The sequence below is a fragment of the Mobula hypostoma genome, chromosome 2, assembly GCF_963921235.1.
Source record: "Mobula hypostoma chromosome 2, sMobHyp1.1, whole genome shotgun sequence".
NCBI lineage: Eukaryota > Metazoa > Chordata > Chondrichthyes > Myliobatiformes > Myliobatidae > Mobula > Mobula hypostoma.
In genome coordinates, this window is record NC_086098.1 from 207,130,272 (window position 1) to 207,157,716 (window position 27,445).

Here is a 27,445-nt window from a genome sequence, read left to right on the forward strand (position 1 = left end):
TAGTCATGGGTGATTTCAATATGCGGGTAGATTGGGAAAATCATGTTGGTGCGGGATTCCAAGAGGGGATATATCTAGAATGTCTATGAGATGGCTTTTTAGAGCAGCTCATTGTTGAGCCCTTGAGGGGATCAGCTATTCTGGTTTGCATGCTGTGCAATGGATTAGGATAGATTCGAGAGCTAAAGGCAAAAGAATCCTCAGGGTAAGTGATCATACATAATATGATCCAACAACACACACAAAATGCTGGAGGAACTCAGCAGGCTAAGCAGGATCTATGGAAAAAACCACAGTCGACGCTTCGGGTTGAAACATTGACTGTGCTTTTTTCCATAGATCCTGCCTGCTCTGCTGAATTCCTCCAGTATTTTGTGTGTATTGTTTGGATTTACAGCATCTATAGATTTTCCCTTGTTTATAATATGATCAAATTCACCCTGAAATTTGAGAAGGAGATGCTAAAGTCAGGTGTGTCAGTATTAAGATGGAGTAAATAAATTACAGAGACAAGTAGTCCAAAATTGATTGGAAAAGAGCACTAGCAGAGATGATGGCAGAGCAGCAGCGAATGGAATTTGTGCAAGTAATTTGGAAGACACACGATATATGCATCCAAAAGAGGAAGAAGCATTCTAAAGGCAAGATGACATAACATGGCTAACAGGGGAAGTCAAAGCCAACATAAAGCCATATCACAGAGCAAAAATTTGTGGGAAATTAGAAGATTGGGAAGCTTATAATTCCCAACAGGCAACTAAAAAAAGTCATTAAGAAGGAAAAGATGGAAAACAAAAGTAAGCTAGCCAGTAATATTAAAGAAAATACCAAAGTTTCTTCAGATATGTCAAGTGCAAAAGAGAAGCGAGAGTGAACATTGGACAGCTTGAAAATGGTGCTGGAAAGGTAGAAATGGGATCAAGGAAATGCTGGACAAATTGAATAAGTATTTTGCATCAGTATTCACTGTGGAAACACTAGCAATATGGTATAAGTTCCAGGTGCCAGGGGTCATGAAGTGTGTGAATTTATCACGACTAGAGAAAAGGTAATTGGGAAACTGTAAGATCTGAAGATAGATAAGTTACCTGGATGGACCAGAAGGTGTACACCCCAGGGTTCTGAAAGAGGTGGCTGAAGAGATTGTGGAGGCATTAGTAATGATCGTTCAAGAATCACTAGATTCTGGAATGGTTCCGGACGATTGGAAAATTGCAAATGTCACACCACTCTTCAAGAAGGGAGCGAGGCAGAAGAAAGGAAATTATAAGCCAGTTAATCTGACCTAATTGGTCGAGAAGATGTTAGAGTCAATTATTAAGGCTGTGGTTTTGAGGTACTTGGAGAAAGATGATAAAATAGTCAGCTGATCTTTTCAAGGGAAATTCTTGCCTGACAAATCTGTTGAAATTCTTTGAAGAAATAACAAGCAGGATAGACAAAAGAGAATCTGTTGAGGTTGTGTACTTGGATTTTCAGAAGGCCTTTGATAAGATGCTACACATGAGGCTGCTAAATAAGCTACAGGTCCGTGGTATTCGAGGAAAGATTCTAGCATGAGTAAAACAGTGGCTGATTGGCAGAGGGCAAAGAGTGGGAATAAAGAGAGTCTTTTCTGATTGGCTGCTGGTGACTGGTGGTGTTCCACTGGGGTCTATGTTGGGACCGATTCTTTTTACATTATACGTCAATGACCTGGATGGTGGAATTAATAGCTTTGCTGCAAAGTTTGCAGATTATACAAAGATAGGTAGAGGGGCAGATAGTTTTGAAGAAATAGAGAAGTTACAAAAGAACTTAGACAGATTAGGAGAATGGGCAAATAAGTGTCAGATGGAATACAGTGTCAGGAAGTGTATGGTCATGCACTTTGGTAGAAGAAATGAAAGGACTGGTTGTTTTCTAAATAAAGAAAAATACAAAAACTGAAACTTAAAGAGACTTGGGAGTCCTTGTGCAGGATTCCCTAAGGATTAATTTGCAGGTTGACTCTGTGGGGCAAGGAAGGCAAATGCAATGTTACCATTCATTTCAATGGGGCTAGAATATAAAAGCAAGGATGCAATGTTGAGACTTTATAAAGCACTGGTGAGTTGTCACTTGGAGTATTGTGTGCAGTTCAGGGCCCCTTATCTTAGAAAGGATGTGCTGAAACTGGAGAGGCTTCAAAGGAGGCTCACGTAAATGATTCCAGGATTAAATGGCTTGTAATATGAAGAGTATTTGATGGCTCTGGGCCTGTGTTCACTGGAATTCAGAAGAATGAGGGGTGACCTAACTGAATCCTATTGAATGGTGAAAGGACTTGACAGAGTGGATGTAGAGAGGATGCTTTCTATGAAGCAAATGTTTAAGGCCAGATGACAGAGTCTCAGAATACAGGGGTGTCCTTTTAGAACAGAGGTGAGGAGGAATTTCATTAGCCTGAATCTGTGGAATTCGTTGACACAGGCAGCTGTGGAGGTCAAGTATTTATGTATATTTAAGGCAGAGTTTGATTAGTCAGGGAATAACGGGATGCAGAGAGATTGGGGCTAAGAGGAAAAGTGGATCAACCATGATGAAATGGCAAAGCAGACGCAATAGGCCAGATGGCCTAATTCTGCTCATCAGAATCAGAATCAGAATCAGGTTTATTATCACTGGTATGTAACGTGGAATTTGTTAACTTAGCAGCAGCAGTTCAATGCAGTACATAACATAGAAAAAAAACAAAATGAAATAATAATAATAAGTGAATAAATCAATTACAGTATAAAATACTGAATAGATTAAAAATTACATATCGTATGATCTTATGGTCTTAATATTGCTGGGTAGTTTGGGGCCAGTGCACAGGCTGCATGAATTCATAAAAGTGGATTAAAAGAACGTAAGAAAGCAAAACGCTCACAATATTTTTCAGCAAAGTTAGACTGAAAGGATGAGAAGTCTCATGAAGCTAGTGTAGAATCTTAATTAGATTATTATAGGAGGGTACTGTATAGTTCCTTAGTTCACATCATAAATAAGATAGAGATTCGTTGCAAACGAGAAAAGTAGATTCGCAAGAATCAGTGGAGGATTAATGCACAAATGCCTGGGTACTATGATCAAGAGACTCTGGGAAAAATCTTTAATCTCCCCATCCTCAGCTTAAAGAGAACAAGGTGAATCAGTCCAGTATACCTGTGCCCATCATGTATGTCAATCTAGGCAGCAATTATTTTAGGTTTTGTAACCTCAGATCAACAGTTCCATCAGCATTTTAAATGTTTTCCATCTCCTGTAGAAGGCAGAGTCTCAAAAGTAGCAACATTCAGACAGACTTCCTGGTCCCATTTCCTCACTCAATCATCCACAGCACAGAGACTCATTTGCAGCCTCAGAAACAACAAGGGCTGGCCAAGTACCTTTGCACACGGATAAGAGTGACAGGTGACTTCCATCAATGACTATCATCCAGTAGCACTTACATCCACTGTACCAAAATGTTTTGAGAGGTTGGTATGAAACATATCAACTCCTGCCTGAGGAGTGAATTGATCCAGTCCAGTATGTCTGCTGTTACAACAGGACACCAGCAGATGCCATTTCAATGGCTGGAACATCTGGACAGTCAGATGCATATACATCACGATGACCTTCATTGACTACAGCACTGCATTCAGAAATAATGTCACCTTAAAATTAATCAATAAGCTCCAAGGCCTAGATCTCAATAGCTACTTGTGCAACTGGATCCTTGATCTCCTCACTAACAGACCCCATTCAGTTCAGATTGGCAACAACGTCTCTTCTACGATTACCACAGGTACACCTCAAGATTGGGTGCTAAGCCCCCTGGTCAACTTGGTTTATACTTATGACGATCAAGCTAATCGCAGATCCAATGCCATATTTAAGTTTACTCATGACATCACCCTCATTGGCCGAATCAAAGGTGCTGAAGAATCAGCATATGGGTTGTAGATTGAAAATCTGGCTGAGTAGTGCCATGACAACAACCTTTCTCTCACTCAATGTCAGCAAGACTAAGGAGCTGACTACTGACTATGGAGGGGAAAACAGAGGTCCATGAGCCAGTCCTCATCGAGGTATCAGAGGCAGAGAGAGGATCACTGCAGAGGATCTTTCCCAGGTGCAACAGTTAAACCAGAACAAAGAAAGCACAGCAGCATCTCTACTTTCTTAGAAGTTTGTGAAGATTTGGTATCTCATCTAAAATTTTGACAAACTTCTATAGATGTGCAGTGGAGAGCATATTGACTGGCTGCATCACAGCCTGGTATGGAAATACTAATGCTCTTGACTGGAAAAGGCAGCAAAAAATAGTGAATTTGCCCAGTCCATCATGGGTAAAACCCTGCCCACTACTCAGCACATCTAAGGAGAGCAGCACCCATCATCAGTGACCTCCACCATCCAGGCCATGCTGTCTTTTCATTGCTGCCATCAGGACCCACACCACCAGGATCAGGAACAGTTATTACTCCTCAGCCATCAAACTCTTGAACCAGAGGAAATAACTTCACTCACTCCAACACTGAATTGTTCCCATAACCTATGGATGCACTTCAAAGACTCTTCATACTTCACTTGATTGTCGCCAAACAAATTATACTAGAGCGTACAACCATCACAGCGATATTTGATTCTACGCTTCGTGCTCCCTGAAGAACAATTCGATAGTAAATATTAAAAATTTAAATTATAAATCATAAATAGAAAATAGAATAGGGAAAGTAAGGTAGTGCAAAAAAAAACTGAGAGGCAGGTCCGGATATTTGGCAGGTACGGCCCAGATCCGAGTCAGGATCTGTTCAGCAGTCTTATCACAGTTGGAAGGAAGCTGTTCCCAAATATGGCCGTATGAGTCTTCAAGCTCCTGAGCCTTCTCCCAGAGGGAAGAGGGATGAAGAGTGTGTTGGCTGGGTGGGTCGTGTCCTTGATTATTCTGGCAGCACTGCACTGACAGCGTGCGGTGTAAAGTGAGTCCAAGGACGGAAGATTGGTTTGTGTGATGTGCTGGGCTGTGTTCATGATCTTCTGCAGCTTCTTCCGGTCTTGGACAGGACAACTTCCATACCAGGTTGTGATGCACCCTAGAAGAATGCTTTCTACAGTGCATCTATAAAAAATAGTGAGGGTTTTAGGGGACAGGCCAAATTTCTTTAGCTTTCTCAGGAAGTAAAGGCGCTGGTGGGTCTCCTTGGCAGTGGACTCTGCTTGGTTGGACCAAGTCAGGTCATTTGTGAGAGGAACTTAAAGCTTTTGACCTGTTCCACTTGCGCACCACCGATGTAAATGGGGTCGTGCGGTCCGCTACTCTTCATCTCATGTTCTTGATAGTTATTGTTTGCTTATTATAATCATTTTGCTTGTTTCTTTGTATTTATTGTGAATGCCCGCAAGAAATTGTATCTCAAGGTTGTATATGGAAACAGATATGTACTTTGACAATAAATTTACTTTGTACTTTGATGGGATCTTCCTATGGCTAAAACCTAATTAGGACTGTTAGTCTTAAAGATTAAGCACTTCAGGTATTTATGGATCTCTCACAAACATATTTAAAATATACAGCTTTGAGAAGGGATTTTGACAGCATAATACTTTAAATGGAGTGAAGCAGATTTGCTGTCTATATCTTTGAGGAGTCTGCATGTTTACAGAACTGTGCTGATAAAATAATGAGAATGCATGTGTCTCTAAGTCGTTCTATACTGAATCACAAAATAGATTAGAAGGCATGACTTTTTTCACTAAATGATGACCTGATGAATTGTGCAAATTAAATTTGCTGCGACTATCTGGAGCAGCAAAGCAGACGTGAAAAAAATCTGAAGTTCTAACATGCTCCTTTAGTGCCAATATACATCTGAGAATTAACCTTAGTAGGAAATTGTCCTGGTTTTGCTTAAATCTTCAATAATGTTTACATGTCTGACAAAGACTTGATTTAAAATGTTCAAATTTAACCTCCTTATCTGCTCTGTATTTTTAAATGCTAAATATTAGAAATATTTATGATGCTTTCTGATACATGGAAATTGATAATCAGGTGTAGGAGTCCTTTAATCTTCAGTCCGCCCTTTCTTCTAACAAGGGCAATATTAACATTTGAAGTGTATATACATGGAAAAAGTGAACAAAGTTCTATGTAAGGTGACAACTAAGAGATTTTGAAGATGGATGGAGGCACTTGTGGGAGGCAAGTGCAGAAATTGCATGGGCAATGGTAGAGATAATTAAATCATTCTTAGTGATAGTTTAGGTACAGGAGGATTGGAGCATAGCTGACGTTGTTTTGCTGTTTAAGAACGCCTCTACGAATAAACCAGGAAATTAAAGGCTGGAAAGCCTGTCATCAGTAGTGGCAAAGCTATTGGGAGTTATTCTAAGAGATCCGATATATGAATTATAATGTGGTTCATTGGACAAGCAACTTTGTGGATGACACCAAGATTAGGGGTGTAGTGGACAATGAGGAAGACTATCAGAGCTTGCAATGGGATCTGGAGGAGCTGAAAAATAGGCTGAAAAATTGCAGATGGAATTTAATGCAGACAAGTGTGAAGTGTTGTACTTTGGGAAGACCAGCTAGGCTTGCTCTTACACTGTGAGAGGTAGGATACTGAGGAGTGCAGTAAAACAAAGAGATCTGGGAATACAAGTCCATAATTCCTTGAAAGTGGTATCACAGGTAGATCTTTTGGTATATTAGTCTTCATAACTCTAAGTATTGAGTACAGGAGTTGGGATGTTATGTTGAAGTTGTATAGGACTTTGGAGGGGGGAGCTTAATTTGGAGTATTGTGAGCAGTTTGGGTCACCTATGTACAGGACCAATGTAAATAAGGTTGAAAGAATGCAGAAAATTTACAAGGATTTTGCTGGAGTTAAAAGGAAAAATTGAATAGGTTAAGACATTCCTTGGAATGTAGAAGATTAAGGGAAAATTTGATAGAGGTATACAGAATAATGAGGAGTATAGATAGGATAAGTGCAATCAGGCTTTTTTCCACTGAGCATAGATTGGACTACAACTAGAGGTCCTGGTTAAATATGACAGGTGAAACATTTAAGGGGAACATGAGGGGAAACTCAGAGAGTTGTGACAGTATGGAACGAGCTGCCAGCATGTAGTGCATGAAAACTCGATTTCAGCTTTTAAAAGGAGTTTGGATGGATACACGGTTGGTAGAGGTGTGGAGGGCTATGGTGTGGGTGCAGACTGATGGGTGTAGACACTTTAAATGGGTTTGGCATGGACTAGGTGGACAAAAAGCCCCTTTCTGAGCTATATTTTTCTATGACTCTATCAGTAATATAATTGTTTGTCATCACTCAACATAATTCAGTGTTTTAATTAATGTCCTACTTATTATTGCACAACTTGAATAGCTAAAAGCCTAGAGAAAATTTCTGTTATTTGTCATATTTGCCAATAAACGTGACTTGCTGTATACAGCATAGAACTGTTATTTTATTTATGATATTGTCAAAAACACTTAATCCAGTTTCAATGACACATACAAATTCTTTGTGAAATTCAGAACATCTCATCCAAAGATTGCAAAGAAGTGCACTCTCACCCTCCTACTGATAACATTCTTCCATGAACATATATTTACCTATTCAGAATGGTGAAGTGGCTTCTCAAATATCAACAATATTTTTATATGTATAAAATTGAGAACTGGATCAAGAGATATACATACCTTCATTAATCTGGAGGTTTTCACATGAGATGTATAGGTGGCATTGAATAGACAAGATCAGAGCATATGAATGAGGTGGTTGAATAAGCAACTGCAAATGGATGGAGTGAGAAGTGGAAATGGACGGTGTACACCACAAGGACCGCCAGGAAGATAGATCTACATTTTCAGGAGTCAAATTTATAGAGGCAAAGGAAAAGGAGGACAGGGATTTTGTTGTTATATGTTCTGGGCATGATACCGGAGAGGAGATGTGGGATGATGGGACAGAAAATCTTACAGAGGATGCAGACTTAAGATAAATTAGAGCTTTGGGAGGAATCCTTTGAGGAGACAAGAAAAGGCATTTGAGATATCAACAGCTGAGAAAACAAAGAACAATTAAGTTCAGCATCAGAAAAGTTATGTTGGTATGAGAAGTGTATGAAAGAATAAGGAAAAGCATAGCATCCAGAGGGATGCTTAGGATCTGTTCTTCCTGACAATTTGAGCAAATATCCAGTTTGAGCTGTGCAATAATAATTTTGTCTCAGTTGGTGCATGACCACAAGCTTTCATGTGGCTGAAGCAGTTTAAACCAATAACAACTGTAGTAATTTTAATGTTTATACTAACCTCTTAAAATTAGCTCATAAAATTCAATTTTAGATACAAGTAACAATAAATGCGTCCTTCAAGTTTACTTCAACTTAGTTTGGTTTTCCTTTTAGCCTGGTTCCTTTCTCACCCAATGTTTCCTCAGGTTATTGTTCACATGGGTTTAGATTTTTTTTCTTCTGCATCAAATTTTATCTTTTCTGTATTTTATTTCTTTAAAAATTGTTTCAAATATCTTTCAATCTTCCCTTCTTCTCCAGCCTGACTGAAAACATTAGGTTTGAATGTGGAAGTAATTTTAAAATAAATAAAGTTCCATTGGATACAGTATAGGTCTGAACACTACTAAGGTAATTGCTGTGCAAAATCCAAATATTCACTTGACTGCTTCATTGATATAATTATATCAATTCTTGAATGTGAAGTGCATAGAAAATAGAAAAAAAATCTTTTTAAAATGAATATAAGACTTTTACCAAGGACAATTCTATAATGAACCTCAAGTCACATACTTTCTCTGTCAGAAATCTTGCTACTATTAATATAACATTGCCTGCATCTGACCCTGTCGCAGCTCATCTACCACTAAAACTCTCATGTACCCCTTTATCATCTTTGCAATTGACTAAAGTAATGGCCCCCCAGCAGGTTTCACATCTTCAGCCTGGAATATCTAATTCTATTCAGGCATTTTGTGCATGGTAGAATATGATTCTCTTCTGAGTCATGAACTATACTGGTATGGGTTCCCGTCAGAAGATTGATACAACGTGCATATTTATACACTGGATAATTCCTCCATCCATTCTCTGAGGTTTCTATTTTTATTTTATAAAGAAAGAGAGATGATTTGAAGAAAAGCATTGAAATAGTCATTGCACACATTTGATAGAGAATAGGAATTTGTTAATTAAATTACCAAAATAATTGGTAGACTACCAAACAATGTTAAGAAGCCTGCTAAAGTGCATGCCTACCTGAAGGTAGTGAGACAAGATAGTAACGTGCTTAAGTAGGCATACATGATACTTGTCTTTATGACCAAAGCATGGAGTCAGTATCTTTAAGTTCCTCAGTGTTATCTTTCTGGAGGATCCGTCCTGAGCCCAACGCATAAGTGCAATTATGAAGAAAGCACAGCCATGCCTCTACATCCATAGAAGTTGGCAAAGATTCGGCATCTCATCTAAATTTTGACAGACCTCTAAGATGTACAGTGGAGAGTATATTCACTGGCTGTATCACAGCCTGCATGGAAACACCAATGTCCTTGAACAGAAAATCCTACAAAAAAGTAGTAGATACGGCACAGTCTATCATTGCTAAAGCACTCCCCACCATTGAGCACATCTACACACTGCACTGTTGCAGGAAAACAGCATTCATTATAAGTCACCCTCACCACCCAGGTCATACTTTCTTCTCACTATTACCATCAGGAACTCAAGCCTCACACAACCAGGTTAGGGAACAGTTATTACCCTTCAACCGTCAGGTGCTTGAACCAAAGGAAGTAACTTCAATCAACTTCACATGCCCCATCACGGCAATGTTCCCACAACATTGGGATACTCTTTCAAGACTATAAGAACATAAGAACATCAGGAATAGGCCATCTGGCCCTTTGAGCCTGCTCTGCCATATAATAAGATTATGGCTGATCTGGTCATGGACTCATCTCTATCAATCTGCCTTTTCTCCATAACCCTTAATTCCCCTACTATGCAAAAATCTATCCAACCTTGTCTTAAGTATATTTACTGAGGTAGCCTCCATTGCTTCATTGGGCAGAGAATTCCACAGATTCACCACCCTCTGGGAAAAGCAGTTCCTCCTCATCTCTGTCTAAAATCTACTCCCCCGAATCTTGAGGCTATGTGCCCTAATCCTAGTCTCTCCAACCAGTGGAAACAACTTTCCTGCCTCTATCTTATCTATCCCTTTCATAATTTTATATGTTTCTATAAGAATTCCTCTCATCCTTCTGAATTCCAGCAAGTACAGTCCCAAGCAACTCTATCTCTCCTCGTAGTCTAAACCCCTCATCTCTGAAATCAACCTGGTGAACCTCCTCTGTATGGCCTCCAAAACCAGTATATCCTTCCTCAAGTAAAGTGACCAGAACCGTATGCAGTTCTCCAGGTCCGGCCTCACCAGTACCCAACACAGTTACAGGATAACCTCCCTGCTCTTCAATTCAATCCCTCCAGCAATGAAGGCCAACCTACCATTCATACTATTCATCTCATGTTCTCGATAATTATTCCTTATTTATTTATTATTGGTACTTCTTTGTTTTTGTATTTGCATAACCTGATGTCTTTTGCACAATGGTTCAATGCTCAAGGTGGTGTGGGCTTTCATTATGTAGTATGCAAGAAATTAGTCTCAGTTTGTAAATGGTGACATATATGTACTTTAATAATAAATTTTCTTTGAACATTTATCTTTGAGTATGAGCACTGAGAATCAAAGTTCAAAGTAAATTTATTATCAAAGTGCATATTAGTCAACATCTTCTACCCTGAGATTCATTTTCTTACAAATATTCACAGCAAATACAAAGATACACAATAAAATTAATGAAAAACTGCACACAACAAAGATGGACAAACAACTAATGAGCAAAAGACACAAGTTGTGCAAATACAAAAAGAAAAAAAAATTGTAATAAATTATGAATAAGTATTGAGAATATGTGTTGCACGGTCCTTGAAAGTGAGTCCATAGATTGTGGAATCAGTTTAGTGTTGGGATGAGTAAAGTTAACCACTCTAGATCAGGAGACTGTTCCAAAACCGTTCCAAAACCCGTTGGTGTGGGTCTCATAGGTCCTTACTGATGGCAGCAGTGAGAAGAGAGCAAGGCCTGGATGGTGGAGTTCTTCGATAACGGATGCTGCTTTCCTGCACAACACTGCTTGTGGATGTGCTCAATGGTGGAGATCATATTGGAACTGCATGAAACATTGTCTGTATCACAACTAGAGTGTTCTGTGTATTTCTGATCACCACACTGCTTGGAATATGAACTCATGTTAAAAGAAGTGAAAGGGGGATTTTAAAGATGCTCCTGGAATTGTGAATTAAATTACAAAGGCAGTGCCTGGAACATATGGCTGGGGAAGTGGTTGCATCAGATATGAGAGTAACATTTTAAAAGCATTTAGATAGGCACATAAGCAGGCATGGGATGGAGTGACATAGATCAGTGCAGTTGGATGAGATTAGTTTAAATTAAAATCCTAGTTGGCACAGGTATCATTGCGTGTAAGGGTTGGTACTTGTGTTGTCTCCTCTGTGTTACATGTTGCATGAGAGATTGACTAGGCTCAAGTGGAACACAGGGTGATTTAAACGAAATTTCTTCAACTGAGTTAACTTTCTGCATAGGAGCACTCTGGATTTCTGCTGTAATTTCCATGGAGAAGTAAAAGTAATGTGGGAATAGATCCAAACATCAGAACCAGTTTTGGAGTATTCCAACAGATAATTTGTCGTGAGTGGATAAAGTGACATAGAGACCCAGAGATTGGCAACAGGTCCTTCAGCCCACCTGGTTCACTTCTCAGTAGATGCAGTGATTGCAACAAAGCCCAATTCTTGTTTGATTATAATTTCAGTTAGAAGTACTAGTCAAGCTGAATTTCATGTAAAAGTCATTGATCATTTTTCTCAATGTCTTGCAAGTCACCCTGTAGTTTGGTTAAAGTCAAACAGGTTTTTCTATCATTATGAAGAATATATTACTACTCGATTCTTCTGTTTTCTTTTTGTCTATTATGATAGCACATTCCTCTGTTCAGTATCACCAAGTAAAGGGACCATATTTCAATGCTGGAGATCTTTAGATACAGTAGGTTTCCTGTACTTGGTGATGGTGAACGGAGAAGGATGCGTGGGGGTAATTTTGATTATCCCACTACAGCTATACAGTTTTTGCCTTTTATAAACTTTTCTAGAATAAAAAGAGAAAAAAAATCTTCTATTTATATAGTGCATGCCATAAATTCATGATGTTCCAAACCAATTTTGAAGTGTGGTTGATGTAAGGGAAGAGAATGAAAATCCAATACATGCACAGCAAGAACCCACTAAAAGCAAAAAGAAAACAACCAAATAATCTGTTTCTGCTGCTATTGATTGTGTGATAAATGTTAACCAAGACAAATCACAGAAAAACAACTTCAGCTGAAGCTCCATTAACATTTATAGATGCCCAAGGCAATGAATCTAACAACTGTAATGGGGATCAGACGAGTTTCTAACTTGTCGCAGCCGATGGTTACAATATCAAATGAAATGGAAAACTAAATGGCAGGTTAAAATGAGTGATGACTAGCCCCTTGTGAACTGGCAGGAATGAAAGATGTAAAAGTGGAAGCTTTGTAATAATGTTTTATACGGCTAACACCACATGGAAAATTAAATTACTCCTGGCTCTCAACCATCCCCAAGGATTGGCATTGGGCATTTTTCTCACAATAGCTTTGAAATTGTATTTTTGTAAACCTTTGTTGGGATTAATGTTAAGAAATGGAATTAGCGAAACTTACAAACCCTGGAGGAATACAATGATTGAACATTGCACTTTCACCTCTGGAATAAGAGTTTAAATTTGGCTCATATAGGTCTGCCTTTGTATTAGCTGTTGGAATCATTTTAAGGTAATTTTGAATAATCCTAAATCCTTACTGAAGTTGTCTATAACCACCTATTAGTTTCTGCTGCTAAAGATAGGACAGTAAAAAAATGTGTGATGGAGAGAGGGAGTTGGATACTGATCGCAATGATGAAAAGCAAAGGACAAACCAGACATTTGAAGCAAGGAAATAATGGATAAATTGTGCATAAAAAGTGGAAAATATGAGACTAGGCAGAATGACCAAAAGGTTACTGACTGCAAAGCTGTGTCAGGTAATGCACTATTTTACCAAAAGACAAGAGGCAATCCACTCTAAGTTTGGATGCCATTCATGGCTCACATTTTTAATGCAATTTGCATCTCTGACAAATTACATAATGGGTGTCACAGAAATATGTGTGCATGAAGGAAGTAATCATCTAGAAGGAAGATGACAACAATACGATGAAATATTCTCCACTTGTTTGGATGTTTCAATAGTCTAGAATGAATTTAGCATCATCCAGCTTAAATCAGCCCACTTAATGAATTCCCCTTTCTTTTCCTAGAATATTCTCATATTCTCATTCTTAAACATCTACGCACCATACCTACGATGTACAACATGCCCAAAATGGATTGCCACATTTTGCCAAGGTTTAAGCTTTTTCAAGCACACCTGAAAAACTCATCACCCTGCCTGCTAGGTCAAGGGGAGAAATTGCATGATAAGCTTGTCTGAAAATCATAAACTATCTGATTTCATAAATGGGTCAAAATTCTGGACTTCAGTTGGAATTCCACCAGAAAAACAACATAGGGTCAATAAGGTTAGCCTGCAGCATAACCTCAGAGTATTTAAGGATAACCGATGAATATTGATTTGCTGACTGCACTCACATTCCTTGAAAGTATAGAAAAAAAATTCCTTACTCTATCACTGTCCTATTTCACATCTTTCTATTTCAAATTATTTCAAAATCAGCCTGATACAATTCATGAACACCAGGTCCAATGAGTTCAATAATCCAAATCTTATCTGCACATACAATCAAGATATAATTATCCTTAGAACAGAAGACCCTAAGACATAGGAGCAGAAGAATGCCATTTGGCCCATTGTGTTTGCTCCACGTTTGATCATGACTGATTTATTTTCACTTTCAACCTCACTCTATGCCGTCTCTCCATAATCTTTGATGCCCTTACTAATCAAGAACCTATCAACTTCCACTTTAAGTATACCAATAATTGGCCTCCTCACATGCCTGTGGCAATGAATTCCACAGATTCCCCATTCTCTAGTCAAAGATGAGTCCTTCTTTTCTGAGGCTACGTCCATACTATGCCGGATAACTTTGAAAAGGTCGGTTTCGAGTAAAAATGACAGGCGTACACACTGAAAATATCTCTGTCCATACTAACATGGATATTTGGGTGAATCTCCTCTACTGGGCACGCACAGGACACACAGAAAACAAGCGAAGAGGAAACTGTATACTTAGTGCGCGTTTGTCCAGTAACAGAGTAGAAAAACTTAAAAGGAATTGTGCTTGGCTCTCGCGCAGGAGGACTTAAAACTAAAAAAAAACAAACACTGGAGCGTATGGAGGCAACCGACAAGGAGTTCACGGACAGTATGACCCGGCTGACGACGAACATTGAAAAACTGGCTAACTCTGTTGCATTAATAAAGCACCTTATTAAATGTATAAAACATGTCTGCATCAGTGTTATCTTGTATTTCCATACAATGTTACATTAGGCTGTTACACATCTATTGTCAGAGAAGTACTTGCATAAGTAGATAAACCATCTTCATACAAGCAAAGACAGAAAACAGGGCAAAGTGAGTATACTTATTTATTCAGTAAGCTATGGGTAAAAGTATTTGGTGAGTACATTTCTAACTCTTCCAGCTTCAGTCTCATTGCCGTCTGTTCTGAAATTGTTAGGTTCTGCGAAGCACAGAATCCAATATCGCTGAGATGATTGTACACTCTGGTATCAATCGTTTGGCAACAATAAAGTAGTAGTAACAATAATAATAATAAGAAGAAGAAGAAAACAACAAAATGCCAGGCTGCCACCATCTGTTCCGGCACGTCATGACAGCAGTTTTAAAAAGCTCCTGTTACCCCGTACACACGGCAACGAATATTAGGCATTTTCAGATTTATTCACTCTGGAGACCGTTTCTGAAAATCTCCGTTTTCGGGGGATGAAAACGCCATTTTAGTGTGGACAGAGAGTCAAAGCGAAGAGAATAAGCTTTGTTTTCAAAATTATCCGGCGTAGTGTGGATGTAGCCTGAGACTGTTCCCTCTGATCCTAGATCCCTGTGCATGGATTTGGTTTCTACCTTCTTCGCCTCATTCTCTTTTCTCTGCTCCAATGCAGTGACCCTCCTAACTGACAGTAGTTTCTAACAAGCTGTTAGAAACGTTTTTACTTGCAGATGACAAAGGTATGGATGATTACAAATGGATATTTTGCATAACTCAGATTTCAGCTGCCTGTTACACCATTGCACTTTATGGACATTTCATTTGGGAAAGTTGACTCAAGGTAGGCTGCCATCGGAGATCTTGAATACTGTCATCCTGTGACAGGACAAACAATTTGTGGTGCACAGAAACACTGACATTTCATGGGATATCCTTGTAATTTGATGGAGAGTGTTTTGTTGGAGTGCTTTGAATCTTGGTATCCAGTCTGTACCTGAACATTGTCTAGGTCCTGCAGCAGGAAAGCATGGATTGTCTCACATGAAGAAGAGTTAAGAATAGAAATGGACATTTCACTAATATTAGTCATAGTCATACTTTATTGATCCAGAGAGAAATCGGCTTTCGTTACAGTTGCACCATAAATAATAAATAGTAATAGTAATACTACTATTAGTAAATAGTAAATAGTAATAGTCATGGAAATAATAACTAGTAATAGAATAGTAATAGAAAAATAGTAATAAATAGTTAAATAGTAATATGTAAATTATGCAAGTAAATTATGAAATAAGTCCAGGACCAGCCTATCGGCTCAGGGTGTCTGACCCTCCAAGGGAGGAGCTGTAAAGTTTGATGGCCACAGGCAGGAATGACTTCCTATGATGCTCTGTGCTGCATCTCGGAGGAATGAGTCTCTGGCTGAATGTACTCCCGTGCCCACCCCGTACATTATGTAGTGGATGGGAGACATTGACCAAGATGGCATGCAACTTAGACAGCATCCTCTTTTCAGACACCACCGTGAGCGAGTCCAGTTCCATCCCCACTTCTAATTACTGTATGATGCAAGGAAAGTTTTTATTGAAGCAGTGATATTACCCTGAAGAACTCCTGCTGTGATGTCCTGAGCAACAATCATAAATTTGCCCAATATATGACTCCAAACACTGGTTTCAGTTTTACCAAATTGTCTTGATCACATGCTTTGTCAAGTACTGGATTGACATCAAGTGTAGTCACTCTCTCCTCACTCCTAGAATTCAGTTCTGTTTGGATCAAGGCTGTGCTGAGGTTCATAGTGAAGTGAAGCAGGCAAAATCAAAATTAGAAATTATAGGAGTAACCACCAGACAAGCCCTGTCAGTTCCATTTCCATTACTCTGCGGATGATTGGAATTAAAACGATTCAATGGTAATTAGTTCCACTGGATTTGTTTTTTCTCTTTTGTGAATAGAACATACTTGGGCAATTCTCCAAATGTAGAATAGATAATCGTGTGGCACTGGTAGAGATAAAGCTAGTTCAAGAGTAAATGTCTGTATTATTAAGGCCAGACTATTATCTAGTCTCACAGCCTTTTCTGCATCTAACTCTTTACTCTATCTGTCATATCCTTATTGCCTATGGGCTCGGACATCATCGGACAATATAAATAATGGGAATATCTTTGATGGTAATTTATTATTAAGAATAGTAGAACCCATGAGTCAATAAGCACAAGTGATTCGGCAGATACTGAAAATCCAGAGTAAAATACACAAAATGCTGGAGGAACTCAACAAATAAGGCAGCATCTATGGAGAGAAATTAGCAGTTAACCTTTTAGGCTGAGATCTAAGACCAATGACACTGTTCAAAACTAAAGGAATGAGCTTCACAAGTATAAAACTTTTCTTTTCAATTCCAAAGATATTAATTGGCAGCAATTACCACATAATTTTGCTAAAAACTCAATGTGATTTTGAATGTGTCAAGCTCTGTTTCTTTTTCGGTTATTTGCAGCAGAGAACCAGTAGGCAAGAACTCAAAATGCAGACTGTTGCATTCATTCAATGACAGGTATATTGCTGTGGTTCATGAGAATACATCTCATAGAGGAGGGAAGCTCCTATTTTCTGGAGTTAACTGCAATGTGCAAAGCCAGAACTTTTCAGTAGTTTACACAAAAATAATACTTTTGCCTAATCAGAACTTCATTGCAAAATTTCAATTAGTTCTATTTGTTATAGGTAACTATTGAAATGGCAAATACACTCAGTGGCCACACTATTAGGCACACTTGTACACCTGCTCATTAACGCATATATCTAATCAGCCTATCACAGAGCAGCAACTTAATGCATTAAAGCATGCAGACATGGTCAAGAGGCTCAGTTGTTGTTCAGACCAAACTTCAGAATAGGAAAAGAACTACGATGGTAAGTGACTTTGACAGTGGACTGATTGTTGGTGTCAGATGGAGTGGTTAGAGAATCTCAGAAAGTGCTGATCTTCTGCGATTTGCATGCACAATAGTCTTTAGGGTTTATAGAGAATGGTGCAAAAACAAAAACAAAACACACCCAGCGTGTGGCAGTTCCATGGGCCAAAATGCCTTGTTAATGAGAGAGTTCAGAAGAGAATGGCCAAACTGTTTCAAGCTGATAGGAAGTCCACAGTAACTCAAATAGCCACACTGTGGTGTGCAGAAAAGTGTCTCTGAATGCACAATATGTTGAACCTTAGGTGGATGGGATACAGAAAAGAAGACAAAAACCTACACTCAATGGGTACTTTATTAGGTACTGAAGATTGTTAATAAAGTGGCCATTCAGTGCAGTTTAAGATGTATAAGGAACTTTGGAAACACATGACCACAAAAATAACATACGTTTGTCAATATCAATTCAATAGCAGCAACTTTAGATACATTTGTATGAGTAGATTACATACTTACTAAATTATTGGTCAGGAGAACAGTTCAATCTAAATCATAGCTCATGATTATCATTTAGCTTAAGGCTGAAGTTAAGCTAGTATAGGCATTTAGCTTTACTTATTATTATGAATAGTATTGATTATTATTATGAATAGGACTGATCAAAGATAAATGGATGGACTATTATGAACAGACGGTTTCATTCTACTGTTATATTTCTGTCAGAAGTTGTGGATTGAGTAATAATAATAGAAGAACTAAATAATCTCTAAAGTAGTTCAGTGGCATTTGCAAAAAAATTGCAGTATCATCCCAAAATCAATTTAAATATAAATTGTTACCAATATGTATCAATTCCAAATTTCTATCAAGATCTTGAAAATATAAAGTGAATTTCAAATTATTTAACTTGGTATTAAAAACAAATTTCAATATATTTCTGATCCATTTGGAATAGTTTCAATCTCTTAGCTCGTCAAAGGACTTCAACTCTTAACTTGTTAAAGTTCCTGTCATATATGAAATCAAATTGACACTAACATCCAGTATTGAGTCATCTGTTTTTTTTCAGGACAGTGTGGAGATGAAGCCTGATTACTTCAGCTATTAAAGTAACAGCAGACACTCTTAAATCCTAGCTATAAAATTCAGAATGCAACAGTGAAACTTGTGGTTCATTTTCCTCATTTTTCAAAACTCTGGGGAATATCTTTTGTGTCTGATGGTCCTCGCTCACACAGCTGTTGTTGTCAGCCTGTTCATCTAATTGAACTTTTAAAGAAAAAAAATTTATGGAGGAACATCTGGGATTTCAACAGCAATGTGTTCATAAATCATGACACTAAATGGCACCAAATGATAAATGTGTTAACATAAAATTTACAAAATATAAATTGCAAAACAAAATTAGAATTGTATTATATTATGTAATTTTACTGACTTGGTGCTATATTTAACTCTTTGAGATCTAAGTTATTTAACTCTAATAGCATTACTTTATACCAGTGAATAGGAATCAGAGTCAGAATCAGAATCCGCTTTATTATCATTGACATGTGACATGAAATTTGTTAACTTAGCAGCAGCAGTTCAATGCAATACATAATATGGAAGAGAAAAAAAATAAATAAATAAGTAAACCAATTACAGTGTACATATATTGAATAGATTAAAAAATGTGCAAAAAACAGAAATATTGTATATTAAAAAAAGGGAGGTAGTGTCCAAGGGTTCAAGGTCCATTTAGGAATCAGATGGCAGAAGGGAAGAAACTGTTCCTGAATCATTGAGTCAGAAACCTTCAGGCTTCTGTACCTCCTACTTAATGGTAACAATGAGAAAAGGGTGTGCCCTGGGTGCCTCACCTATATGTCAAAACAAGGAAATATTTGAAATTCTCAGCAGGCTGTATCTGTGGGAAGAGAAACAGGATCAATATTTCAGGTTTGAGATCTTTTGTCAGAACTGTGTTCTTTAGCATTGTCTATCCACTGGTGAAACTTTAGTAGGGAGTGAAATGCCTACTGAACTTTACTAATGGTGTAGTTGGTTGCTGTGTTGCTCAGTTGACCAATTACAAATGATGTAATTTCAATAAGTTTTAACGCTATTGTCTATTTTTCACCGTGAACTTCAGCAAATACAGTGTGTTAAGCAGTTTCCCAAGTGGTATGAAATAAAAATCATTTGAACACTGGAATATATGGTGGGCTGCCCCAGCAGACTCTCACATAAACATTAAAACAAATGACACATTTCACTGTATGTTTCAATAAATAAACTTGAATCTTGAATCTTGAATCATGAATGGCATTTTTAAAAGCTCAAAGTAAATTTATTCTCAAAGTATGTATACTTTACTGCACATCAGCATATTCTATGATCAGGTTCATTTTCATGCAGAACAAGAAAATACAATAGAAAGAATGAAAAACTATACAGAAAGACAAACAACCAAAGTGCAAAGGACAAACTGTGTAAATAATGAGGGTGGTACTAATAAATAAATAAATACATACATACATAAATAAAACCGAGAACATGAATTTGTTGTCCAGAAAGACCTGCAGTCTACAAATCAGTGAATTCAAATGAATCAAGGACAATGAAAGCATATAGACCAATTGCCAACAGCGTGGAACTGGAGGCTGCCATTTTATGAAGAGACTATGTTCTCCATTTTGTGAGCTAAAGTCGCCTGGCTTGATCAGTGTTTTAAAGCAGACACAGCAATGCTGCAGGTAATCTGCTGAACTAGGGATCATTTCCAAATAAGTTATTTGTGAGGTGTTCTTTGGTTGGATATAACATGCAGGTTTGTGACTGTTGGGGTCAGTATCTGCCCTGCGTGATTCAAGCTGGTTGCTGATTGAGAAAAAAAGAGCAAAAATTACTAATTGTCACTTGCTGGGAAGAGAGAAATAAATGGACGCTGACTTGGAGCAGAACCAATAAAAAGGTGTTCAAGGTCAGACACGTAACCAATAGCCAATGTCACTGGAATGCTATATGAATTGGTAAGACATGAGTATAAAGAGAAGATTTTCATATATATAACAGTGATGACTGTTCAGCAAATAGAGAACAAGTATCACAAATGAGGAGGACCCCACAGATGTGTGGAGATTCAAAACAGGACTAAAAGGAACATGTGGCCAGCAGCAAAACTTCTTTTAATTGATATTATATTTTATATTTTTTGACTGTTCATGAAAGGTCAGGGAAACTTAGTGGCTGTGCCTCCCTGATCATTATTACAACGGGAGATTCTTGTAACAGAATTGGCATCCCTTTTGTGGGCTTGAGAATAAATCTCTCCATCCGCAAGAGACTGGAGCCCGACCACAGAAACTGAGTGATCTGGGGGGGAGGGGTGCGAGAGGCTGGGTTCTTAGTTAGTACAGAGTCAGGATGAACAATTCAGGGAATTCTGCAAGTCCAGAGGACTTGGATTGTCTGGATTGGAGTGGATTCCTCCCGAAGTATACACTGGGGGAAATGGCCACAATATGGGGAGTATGCTGGATACATCTGCGGCGAAGGTGACAAAATTCTTCTTAAGTTGTCAAAGGGAAATTGTCAGACAAGGTATTTAAGCAGCTACTGAAGCAGGTAGCAGTGGCCTGTCACACTGAGGATTTAAAAGAATATTGGCAAAAAGCTGATGCCGAATGAGACAGATTACAACAGAAAATACTGCAATGCCAGTAAAAAGCTGAATTCGAGCGAGATAGATTACAAAAGGACATGCCGGAATATTGCTGAGAAAATAAGGTAGAGCTGGATAGATTAGAAAAGGAGGTAGGAGCCCTTAAAGGAAAAGTTATTGATTTGGTGCATATGAACCAATTTCAGCTGAAGTGTGAGAAATTGGTTAAAGAAAGCAGTAAACAGGAAGAAGGAGCTAATTTAGCTAAAAGCCAGGTGGAGAAGTTAAAGAAACAGTGCAGTGATTTAAAAGCAGCTATAAATGTGATACAGAAATCAGTTTCGGAAAAGAGAAGTAAAACTAGTGATCATACAAAGTGTTTAAAACAGACAGAAAAGCTGCAGAATCAACTTGAAGCAAAGAGACGAATAATATGTGCTTCTGGATCTGAAAGAGGGAAGGAAGATGAATATGGAGATATGGATTGGCATGATTTAGCAGATAAAGTGACCAGATAAGGTCATGATGAACAGCCTCCATCTGAGGACCTCACACCAACGTTCAATCAAAAAGATCTTGTGTTAGCCTTGGGACGATTGGCTCCCTTAGTTACTATCAGAGAGGGAGGAGCCGGGGCAGGAAATCAAAACCGTTCGGGGTACAGCTGCTAAGGGATATTGCTGAGGATATCAGGACATACATGCCCAGGGGCAAGCTTAGGGAACTGTTCCAAGCAATTAGTTACCAAAAAGCAATACATGAACTAGATGATACCAAACAAAAAAAAGATGGATTATAATGTGATTGCATCCAAACATATAGTCTGCTTTTCCTGAAACGCAGCAACACGCTAGGGGAACAAATGAGGAGTTAAAGAATATGATACTGACTATAATGGGTAAATACAGCGGGGATCCAATAGATGAGCTACGTAAATGCTACCAGCAGAGTGGTACTCCCTGGTGCATTTATGCCCCTTGTGTGGATCGAGTTCCAAGTGGTGTATTAATCAACATTAGATTGCAATCATTTAGAGCCAGAACCCACAAATAGATGGTTAAGAATATTAGAGTCTCATGGCACCAACAAATCTAAAAAAATTGTTGGAAACATTTGATACCAATGATCTGGCACATGTTGAGGCATGGATACTTAGGAATAAGATTAGAGCATGGGAGAAGGAAGTGCGGGAGCTATATTTTAACTTTAGGAATACTCCAGAGGTATATAAAGTGCTTCCCTTTGAGAAAATACATGGGATATCATGTGGGGGAATGTGGGTCAGGATAGAAGCCAGCAAAGAGATTGGAGAAGGGAAGTAACACAGCTTTGGATTGCACCTCACCCAATCAGGGAAGCTGTTGGCGGAGGCAGTACGGTGCTTAAAGCCATGGGCACTCGCATGGGTCCCAGCTATGCCTGCCTGTTTGTCAGCTACGTGGAACAATCTCTGTTCCAAGTCTACATTTGCAGTTGTCCCCCACTTTTCCCACACTACATTAACAACTGCATTGGTGCTGCGTCCTGCACCCATGCCGAGCTCATCAACTAATCAACTTTGCCTCTGATTTCTACCCTGCACTCAAATTTACCTGGTTCATTTCTGACACCTCCCTCCCCTTTCTCGATCTCTCTGTCTCTATCTCTGGAGAAGGCTTATCTACTGATATCTAAAATAAACCCAAGGACTCTCACAGCTACATGGACTATGACTCTTCCCACCTTGTTACTCGTAAAAATGCCTTCCCCTTCACTTAGTTCCTCCTTCTCTACTGTATCTGCTCTCAGGATGAGGCTTTTCATTCCAGAATGAAGGCGATGTCCTTCTTCTTCAAAGAAAGGGGCTACCCTTCCAACACCATCAATGCTGCCTTCAACCGCATCTCTTCCATTTCACACTTGTCTGCTCTCAACTCCTCCTCCTTCCACCCTACCAGAGATAGGGTTCCTCCTGTCCTCACCTGCTAATCCACCAGCCACTGCATCAAGCACTTAATTTCCTGTAACTTCTGTCGTCTCCAAAGGATCCCAACATCAAGCACATCTTTCTCCCCCATCGGCCTCACCAATTTCTGCTTTCCAAAGGATTAGCTCCCTATATGACTCCCTTGCCCATTCATCCCTCCCACTGATCTCCTTCCTGGCACTTACCCTTGCAAGCAGAACAAGTGCTACCCCTGCCCCTACACCTCCTCCCTCACTACCATTCAGGGCCTAAAACAGTCCTTCCAGGTGAGGCAACACTTCACCTGTGAGACTGTTGGGGTCATATACTGTGTCTGGTGCTTCTTGTGTGGCCTCCAGTATATCGTGAGACCTGACGTAGATTGGGAGATCGCTTTGCTGAGCACCTATCCTCCGTCTGCCAGAAAAAGCTGGATCTTCCAGTGTCCACCCATTTTAACTCCACTTTCCATTCCCACTCCAACATGTCAATCCATGGCTTCCTCTACTGTTGTGGAGAAGCCACACTCAGGTAGGAGTAGCAACACCTTTTATTCCATCTGGGTATCCTCCAACCTGATGGCATGAAGATCAATTTCTCGAATTTCCAGTAATGCCTCCCACCCCTCCTCCTCCATTCCTCATCCCCCTTTCCCTCTCTCACCTTATTTCCTTGCCTGCCCTTTGTCTCCTTCCGTTGCTCCTCCCCATCTTCTTTTTTCCATGGCCTTCTACCCTCTCCTATTAGATTCCCCCTTCTCCAGCCTCGTGTCTCTTTCACCGATCAACTTTCCAGCTCTTTTACACCCTACCCCTCCTGGTGTCACCTATCACCTTATTGATCCCCTTCCTCATCCCCCCACCTTTTAACTCTACTCCTCATCTTTTTTTCTCCAGTCCTGCTGAAGGGTCTCAGCCTGAAACTTCGACTGTACTCTTTTCCATAGATGCTGCCTGGCCTGCTGACTTTCTCCAGCATTTTGTGCATATTGCTTGGATTTCCAGCATCTGCTGATTTTCTCTTGTTTGTAATAGTGCTAAAACCTGTCGTCTCTGATGTGGTCTCATGGATCATTATACCTGGAACTGTTCAGCAGACAGTTTCTGCATTTAAATAACAAAAATCAGAGACTGGAGTTACAGAAGGGTCAGAATATGCTGAAATTTAGGTTAACATGGGGGTCTCATGCTTCAAACTTGTTGAATGTTATTTACTTGTGCGTAATGAATAACTTCCAAACTTCTTTGCCTTAAAGGCTTAGAATAATACATTTCCTCAATGGTGTCGAATTGTAACTGAATATTTTGAGTAATGGTTTAATCCTCAGAAACAAGAGATTTTCTGCAATGGCTTAAAGTGTAAATGGTCTGCATCTTTCAAGTGTGTAAGTGTAGCCACCTTCAAAAGAGAATGTGTGTGTGTGTGTGTGTGTGTGTGTGTGTGTGTGTGTGTGAGTGTGTGAGTGTGACAGAGAGAGAGAGAGAGAGAGAGAGCACCAAGGCTGTTGTAAGAGACTGTGCTTTTAAGAGGTTGCACAATGTGTTAATGGGTTGGGGGCTCCCAAATGGCAGTTTATTTTCTCTCTTCCTTAGCTCTTTGAAAAACGTGCAATTTTTTCATGGAGGTAATAAAGTGTTTATTTCAAGTTTTGTAGTTACTTGAGGAGGGTTATAAAGGAAAAACAGTGCAAGCATGGATTTTTGTTTGTCCTGTCTGTGTTTCTGGTTTGTGTTTATTTATTTATTTTTCATGGAATTGAATCTAGAAAACTTGGATTCCACTCTGGCCAGGTATAATCTGGGTTGGGAATGAAATTTGTGCATCTCTATTCTGGATATGAGATGCTCACATTTCTGAGGGAAATGAGCATTCAAGGAAATTGCTCATTATTGGACAGTCAAACTTGGAATTTGAAATTAACATTTTGGGAAGATTGGAACATTTTGGAAGCAATCCTGAAAGTTACTTTTACCAACAAAACTGCTTCCTTTTACAGAATATAAAAGATGTTGCTCAAGAATTTTGTTACATTGATTTTGAGCCTGAGATCCTTTGGAAAATAGTTTTGAAGCTGTCAGTGCTTTGTTATGTAACCCTCAGGTGTAACCTTCAGGCTGGGCTAGGGGAAGGTAGCCTCCGGCCCAGCTAAACTTGAGAAATCTTGTTTGTGTGGATGTTGTATGATGTGCTGTCTGATTACAGGTCCATACTACAAAATATCAGACAGTACACCATATGCAATTAAATGATTGAGCTTTATAATTCTTAATTTGACTACAGGGTTAGTAAAGAAAACAAAAAAAAGGACCCATCTTCATGAAACAGTCTAATGTGCACATTGGAGCTCACAGTTGTCCATCCATTTGTTTCCCATCGACCTCCTCCGTGCGTTGTTGACTCCCGGACCTTCATTCCAAGTCCATTCCGTCCTGCGGTCTACCACCTCTCTCCATTCGCATCTTCTTTCTTTTCTCTTGCCAACAAAAAAACGCAGAATCCCTTCTCATAAGAAAGAAAATCACCTCCCATCATTGGCCAGTGAATATTCTACAGCCCCCATTATCTCTAGTCATAACTCAAACACTGCAGCAACAGAGAAACCATTACATTAGCAGTGAAACCTTTCCCAGGGTGTTATACTTATGTAAGGTGCAAATAGAAGTTCAATTAAATATTGGACTGGTCCAAACAGCATTTCAGCATTTATCTAGCTATGGCTAGATGTTCAAATTAAAATGCCTTGGTCAGTCAGCCTTGCCACTGCAGGCAGCTGTAAAGGCCATCAAGATTTCTGCCTTCCTTGCAGATAATCTTCTGGAGAACTGCATGGGTATCAGGATATGCTAGCAACTGATCCCTAGGGACCATTTGTATCAAAACAATAAAACAAATGGGGGGGGGTGGAAGGAGATTAGAAAGTAATAGCTGAAAACGAAGACACAAACAAAGAGAAAACACAAAGGAAAAATACCTTATTTTTAAATTTTTGTAGATATCACCTCATCAGTACAGATGGGTGAGAGGAGCACTAGGTGCACTATACACAATATGTAGAGGATGAAGATAGCCGGGAAAGGTTAAGAATAGTTTTAAAGTTACCCAACATCATAAGTGCACAGGCAGCAGAAGTGGCAGCTGTGACGTGTGGTTAGCCACCAAGCGTGCTTTCTGCCTGGATTAGTTATACATTCTGATAACATGTATATTTGTAATAGCCTTAAAGAACATTTGCCTCTTTGGGAAGTATGAGTGCTTGTTTCAGCTGATGGATAGCCTCTCCCATCTGCTGCTCTGTTGCAGTATATATTTGAAGAAGCAAAGGGGAAAGAATATATAGTCATAAAGATGAAAGCTCAGTCTAAATTATTCCCTGAGGGGAATAAAACAACTGATGAGTTAGTGAATCAAGGTTCCTTAAATGGGCAGATTGGGGAGATGCAACTTGGGGAGATGGGAAGACAGAAAGAACAACAGGTTAAGATTATGGTTATGGATTTAGCTGAGCAGTTTAATAGAAGAAGCAGGGTCAGAAACATACAAAGAGCATGATGGTGTACATGTTAAAAATGGAGTAGTGCTGTATAACAGGAAGTTTGCGGTCCCAGAGGAAGGAAGAAATCAGATGATTTTTTAGGTCTGTAGGGGGTTGAAAGCACCTTGGAAAAGATAAAGGAGGTGTGCTGGTGATGTAGACTGAAGGATGATGTAGAGCACTCTGTCAAACATTGACTGATTTGTGCACAATATAATCAGATAGAAATGTAAAGAAAGGAGCCCCCTGAATTACCAGACCGGTAGAAGGGTCTTGGACTAATTTACAGATATATTATGTTGGACCTTTGCCACGTACCCCAGGAGGGTACACAACATATTCTTGTCATGGCAGATTTCCCGATTAAGACAAACATGGCCAAAATCCCTTCGGAAAGGATTTTTACTTCCTGGGGACAACTTAATCTAATTGGATTAAGGCACACAGTGTACAGCCCGGATAATGAAAGATGTCATGGCACGTTTAGAGATCGAGCAGAGATTCAATTTACCCTTTTGGCCCCAGTCTAGAGGAACTGTGGAAAAGATGAACCAAACTTTAAAAAAACATGATGGCCACAATGTTGCAACAACATGGAACAACAGTGCAGGTAGTTTTGCCTTATATTCTGATGATAATAAGGAATACAGTGGCATCATCAACAGGTTACACCCCTTATAAACTCATGACCAGAAGAGACAGGAGAATGTTGGAGGAGTTGTAGGGATTAGGCTTGTTAGAACCTGAA